Source organism: Serinus canaria, chromosome 5 (assembly GCF_022539315.1).
Source record: "Serinus canaria isolate serCan28SL12 chromosome 5, serCan2020, whole genome shotgun sequence".
In the NCBI taxonomy this organism is placed as follows: Eukaryota; Metazoa; Chordata; class Aves; order Passeriformes; family Fringillidae; genus Serinus; species Serinus canaria.
Window position 1 is genome coordinate 54322833 of NC_066319.1, and position 6326 is coordinate 54329158.

The following is a 6326-nucleotide window of genomic DNA, read 5'->3' on the forward strand; positions in this document are numbered from 1 at the left end:
CCTTTGTAAATATTCTACAGTACTCAGAAACTCTGGTGCCATTTTAAAATGCCTTTTCTTACTGTACCCTGACTTCACAGGAGCAGAGAGGGAAGGTGCAGCTATTTCCGGCCATTCTCTATGCTTGGGGAAATTTTCATTTTATTCTTCTTAGTGCTGCAGTCCATTTGCAGCCTGAGCTCCTTAGTTCTCTTGCTGTGGTTATTATTTTTTGAGTGCTGTGGAATTTCACTCTATTCTCCTTCAGGTATGGAGAGCTGTTTCATTACAGTTACACACAGACAGTGATGGTTTTTAGGTAATGCTGCAAGAATATTTCTTAGCAAATGAACTTCGAACTTTTAAAAAAGCCTAGTGGCCAGATCTGGAGGTGAATGCTGAGTACAGTTAGGAGGGGACATCCCTTGCAGCTTGGACAATGTGGATCAGGTGACCCGTGTGTGACCAGCCCTGGAGGAGGGCAGTCCAGCCTCTGGAACTGCCCCTCCCTTCCCACCTGGGCTGCATCCTTCCAGCTTTTGGAGAGAGATGAAGTTAGGTGCCTTGGTCACGTCCAGCAGGCCACCAAACTCCTGCATCCAGGAGTGCAGTGGCAGGATTTGCCTCTTTTCCTCCAGCATTTCCTGGGCTCTGAGCCCCTGCTGCAGGACAGCTCCCAGGACCGGGCTTTCCCTGCTGTGAGCGAGCCCGCCGGAGACGGCTGCCTCCATAACTCATTCCCAATCAGCTGCACGCTCCCGGGCCTGCTCGAGGCCCTGGCTGCCAAGTGTAAGCAAGTGTCTCCTCTTACACACACACCTGCAGCCCAGGCTGCTGTCACCCAACACGCCGTCTCCCTCGGCTGTCCTGCATCTGCCTGCACCCTGCGCCAGCAGCCATCCTTTTTCCAGTGGCTGAGGCCAAGGCCTTTCCTTCCCCTCTGCAGGGTCATTGTCCCCTCACCTTCCCCAGAGAAGGGTCCCTGTGCTTTGTGCTGGGTCATGGGGCTGTCCATGCAGTCCCATTTGTGCAGACACTTGCCTAGTGCTCAGGGGGAGTTGATATAAATTTCCCTATGCTGAGCATGAGCTTTGAGGTGCTGTTCTTTTGCTCCCTCCTCACCAAAACAAGGGCTGCAAAGATCCAAATTAAAAAAAACATAAATATCTTCCCTTGCTGCTCCTTCTCTTTTCTCTGGTAACTCCTGATGATGGTAGCAAGTGGGAACCAGGGGCTGTGCATGACAGAGGGGTGAAAGTAAGGCTGAGAAAACTCATGGTTGACTTTAACAGAAATTTGAGCATGCAGCCAGCACTTACTCATCCTGCACAGGGGACAGGACTGGAGAACATTGGTCCCTCTGGCAGGGGAGGGGTGCACTCACCACCAGCCCCAGACAGGGTGGAGTCCCAGCGTCCCACACCTCTTCCTTCCCAGCCCTCTGGGCCAGGATTTTAGCTTTTGTGCTCTAGATGTGCACTTGTGCTAAGGTTATGCCAGCATGCAAATCCTTTGGAAGTATGCTCATTAAATAATTTGCATAAAATATCCCTGGAGGATCCCAGCAGCTAGGAAGTGGTGGGGTTTATCCATGTGCCTTAGAGGTAGAGGAATGGCATTTATCTGTATGCATATGGACATACATCTCACTTACCCAGGGCAGAATGTCTCCACTTGGGAAAGTTAAAGGCAAGAAGATCACTTTGGATGCTATCCATTTGAAAATTGGCAGGTTAGGGGTTAACCCTTCCTTTGTGGCCAGAAAGGCTACAGCTGCCTGTCCTTGAGAGCAAGGCATTGTAGGACAGAACCAGCTGTGAAGAATTAATTTCTCTCCTTCCTTTTCCATGTGAAGCCTTGTGTGTCAGGGTTAAGGATATGGATGGAGAATACTGCTAAGGGTAACTAGCAGAGAAGAATTTTCTTTTTCTCTTCTTTGTGTAACTTGATTGGAGCAAGGTATTTTGAGTTTTGCTCTGGGCTTGGCAGACAAAGGCATGTCTTGTCCCTTGACTTTGAAGACTCCTGTTGGGTTTGTATGTCTTATGTAATGTCATTAATAAGGGTGTACATGCATGTTCTTGCTCTTCATGGAAGCAAACCAGATCTAAACTGCAAAGATGTTGATTTAAAATATTATCCAGTATAAGCCCTGGGAGTGGTTTCTCTTAGTTAGGACTGAACTGCCTGTACAGCCCAAGATAAAACCAGGGGGAGAAGGCATAAGGTAGTGCTTATATTTGTCTTCCTTCATGACTACTACTAGGAAAGTAAAGTAATTCCTGATGGAAGTTGTGCCAGGAAAGGAGCTGAGATCTTGGCAGCACCCTTTTCTATTTCAGTGGTTGCCCAGCTCTGATCTGGCACTGGTCTCTGTGGGTTTTAGAGCAGAAAATAGGTGGTTTCCTATCGTTTCAACTTTGCAGCCTGGTGTGCTTTCTGCTTTTGGGGCCTGGTCTTCTGCCAGCAGAAGCATATGCTGAGTCTGGCCCAAGAAGACAGTTGGACACAGTTTGTGTAGCTCTGGAGGCCAGCAACATTGGTAAAGTGAAGGAGAACCATTGAGCACAGCCTTTGAAAGTTACTCCCAACTCATCACCACCTGTGTCCGAGCCCTGCTTAAAACAGGAACACCTGGGGTGAGGCTGGAGGTGTTAACTAGTCAGTTGGGAAAAAAACATTTAGAAAACCGTCTCAGCTCACTTCTGAGAAATAATCCATTGTCTTAAAAGTGAAGTTCTTCCTCTCCTAGTGGTTTATCTTTAGTTTTCAGAAAACAGCTCATCTGAGAAGCCTTTTCCAAACTGGCTGACCCATGCTGTGTGCTGTGTCTGCTACCCACACCCAGCCTTTGCTCCTCAGGTTCACTGCAGCCATCCTCAAAGAAACACCTGTCCATGGCTTTCCTGGTGCATGAATCACAGAGAGCAAGGTCAGAAGGGATATCCAGAGATTGTCTAGTTTATCCCATTCCACAAGGAAGGAAAAACAGTGTCTCCTTCTTGCATAACAGATCATGAAAAGACATCCTCAGATAGAAATTTCTTAGCTGTAATAGCCTGTTCTAATGGTTAACCATCAGATAATGCTGCTGCATTACTACTTTTTGATCCTACTTCTTGACCTTTTTGCAAGGGATGTGGAGCTTAGCAGAGTTCTTCCTCTCTGCTGCTACCCTTAAGTTACTTGAATACTAGTGTTGTGCCTTTCTCTGATGTCTCTTTTCTAGAATTGAAAAAAAATTTTTCTTTTGGTCTTACATGATGACTCTTCATCATTTGTGGTCCTATTGTGTAATTGTGGTCCATTTGTGTAGTGTCTCTGCCCTGGTTCCTCAATTAACTTAAAATACAGTGCCCCAGACAGGACACAGAGCTCCAGTGAGATCTTTGCAGCACTGGATGAGATGAGATGAGAGGAACACATCCCAGACCAGGCAGAAATCACTCCTGTCTCTACATGCCACATGATGCTTGCTTAAGTAATTCTTTCCTTCTCTTTTTTTTTTTTTTTTTTTGCAACAGCACAGTGTTGTTGATTTCAGTTTGCTTTGCCATACATTGAGCATCTTTTTAGTCTTGGAGCTTTAGGGAAAATATCTAGGTGATCTAATGAATTTGTGTAAGCCATTACTCAATTCCTTGTTATTTTCCAGATGTCTAAACAACATTTCTTTATTCCAATTTTCTCTGGAAATTCCCATGGTGTTGGCTTGGGCCATATTCTTAAGCTCCTCCCTTTTCCAAAAGGAGTTATGTCTCACTTCTGCAGTATTCTGACACCTTGTTGGTTCTCTGTGGGATCCCAGAGAGCTGTTAACAACCGTGAGATTGCTTTAACAAGCAGTCTAAGCACATTAGATGTAATCAAGGCAAGTATTCTTTGCTTATTCTTTCCTTCTTCTAGACTGAGATGTTCTCCTGTCATCCATGGCACCATCTGTGCAAACTGTTTGGATACAAGTAGTTTTTTTACTGAAAGCTGTGGTGAAGAAGGCAGGTGCTTTTCTTCCCTGTTGGATAACTCTCGTGATAGAAGGCCTTTATGTACCTGATAATGTATTTTATGTTTTCTTGATGTGCTCTTGAACCTGTTGGTTGTATTTCTTTTTTCATCTTGATTTTTCTTGTTTAGTCCCTACGTTTTCAGCCTATACATTTGCATTCCCATGCCAGTGAATGTCTTTTCCATTTTCTGAATAAAGCATTTCTTTCTTTACAGGTCAATGAAGTGGTCATGTTTAAAGAAAATAGTTTTGTTTCTTACAAAAGCTGTTTTCCCTGCTCTGCTGAGATTGTTTGAATTGATGCCCTTACCATTGTTTCTTTAAGGTTCTGCAAACTTTCCTGAATTCTCTTTTCTCTGAGACTTATTATCAGTGCTTTGAGGTTTTTGAAATATGGTTTCTGGAAGTCCATTGTATTTATTTTGCTGTTTTCCTTTTTTCCTTTCCTATGGCTTGTGAACTATGTTGTTTCATGGTCATTTTCACTTAAGCTGCATTCCTCTTACATGATATAAGTGGTTCCTCTCTTCAGTCAAACTTTGTTCTCATTTTGATTATGTATCAAGATTTTAATCTCTTTTTATTTATTCCTTATGCTGTTTGTATGACTCCATCAGGTGATCCCTTATGCTCCTCAGCAGCCCTCCAATGATATTCTAATGAGTAATGGTATTTCCCCTCATTTATAATGGCTTTGCCCAAGTACTTGATGCTTGTATTTACCTGCTCACTTCTGAAATCAGTCCTTGTGGATCCTTGTTTCATTAATCCAGCAGGTCAGGGCACAGAGATGCTCTTCCTGTCTTGCATTCCATGCTAGCTCTGATCACCAGCTCTTTTTCTTGGAACATCCATCCAGGTTCAAGCAAGCCAAAACCACCTGCACAGCCATGCATTCGTTTCCAGGAATAGAGTTATAAGTAGCTGATGCCACTCGTGACCAAAATAGCTAGTGCTTTATTCATGGAAGGAATTTTCCCTTCCTCCTTTAATCCATGAATTAGCCTGACCAGTGCTAAGAAAACCACTCTGGATAGGCTGAGTCTAGACAACTGCCAACACATCAGATCTCTGATTCCCATGGAAAAATCATAGGAAATTACCCAAGATGCAGCTAGCAGTTTATCTAATTAAAACATAATCTAGATTTAGACTAAGTCACTGGCATCTTTGACCTCTTGTGGTACCAGGGAGGTCTAATGTCCCTCTCCTATGTCTGGACCACTTGTCAGAGCAGAAGCTCTCACTGACCAGAAGGTGCTCTTTCCCTGCTACGAGGTAGAATTCAGGAAAATGCTATAAAATGTTTGTGTCTGTGGAAGGGACATATTCAGTGAGTAGGGAGGAAAGCAGACATGTGTCTATGCAATAAATTGCTATGGTGTAATGTACTGTAGTATATTTATATAGATACAATGGCAATTTTCTCTTCATGGAAAGGTAGTCCTTTCTCCACATTAGCCATATGGCTGGGTTTGGCCAGCTCACACCTTGTTAAACCTAAATGTGAGGAAGATGAGTATGGTAGATGAGGGAATAAAAAAGATGAGTTATTTAAAATTATGGTTCCATCTTCTTTGAGAGCATCCTACTCACTGTCAGCAGAGCAGGGTTCATATGCATTCCTCACTGATATTAGGCTCTTTCCCAGCAGCTGATAATGTTCATTATTTCTGATGACCTGGAAAACCTACCCTGAAGGAGAAGGAATTGCTTTTTGTTAGCATCCTCTGTCATGTAGAGACAGCTGTAAGACAATTTGTGGTAAAGCAGTCAGACCTAAGGAAATGCAGATCTGTTCCTGGCACTGCTGAACAGGACTTGGGGATGTCCCAGTGTGAACATCCTGCCAGTTCAACCTCACAGCAGAGAGGCACAAAAGAAGCTCTTCCAGTGCAAAGATCTGCACTGTGTTAGTGCACTTACACAGTGACGCTGATTTAAATAAGGGAAACAAAAAAAAAAAAAAAAAAAAGGACAATTACTTTCTTATCAACAATGCTTTTATCATTATTTCAAGTTATTAATGAATTTATTTGAATTGCTCTTCAATGTGCAATTTAATCTCACATGTTCATGTTCATTCAATCCTCTGTTTCTCTCACTGACACCTCCACTCATTTATGTTTTGCAAAATAAACTTAATAAAACTTTTCTTTTTTAGTTTTCTTTTTCTTTTCTTTTAAAATTCTATTTAGAACTTTACAAAAGTTCTTCTTTTTAGGTCTTCTCTGTGGCTGAGATTGTCAGAGAAGTGATTTTCCTTATCATAGCTCTTAAACTAAAATACTTGTGACCCTGTCTGCATTAACACTGGGATCTCAGTTAGTCTCTGTTCCCT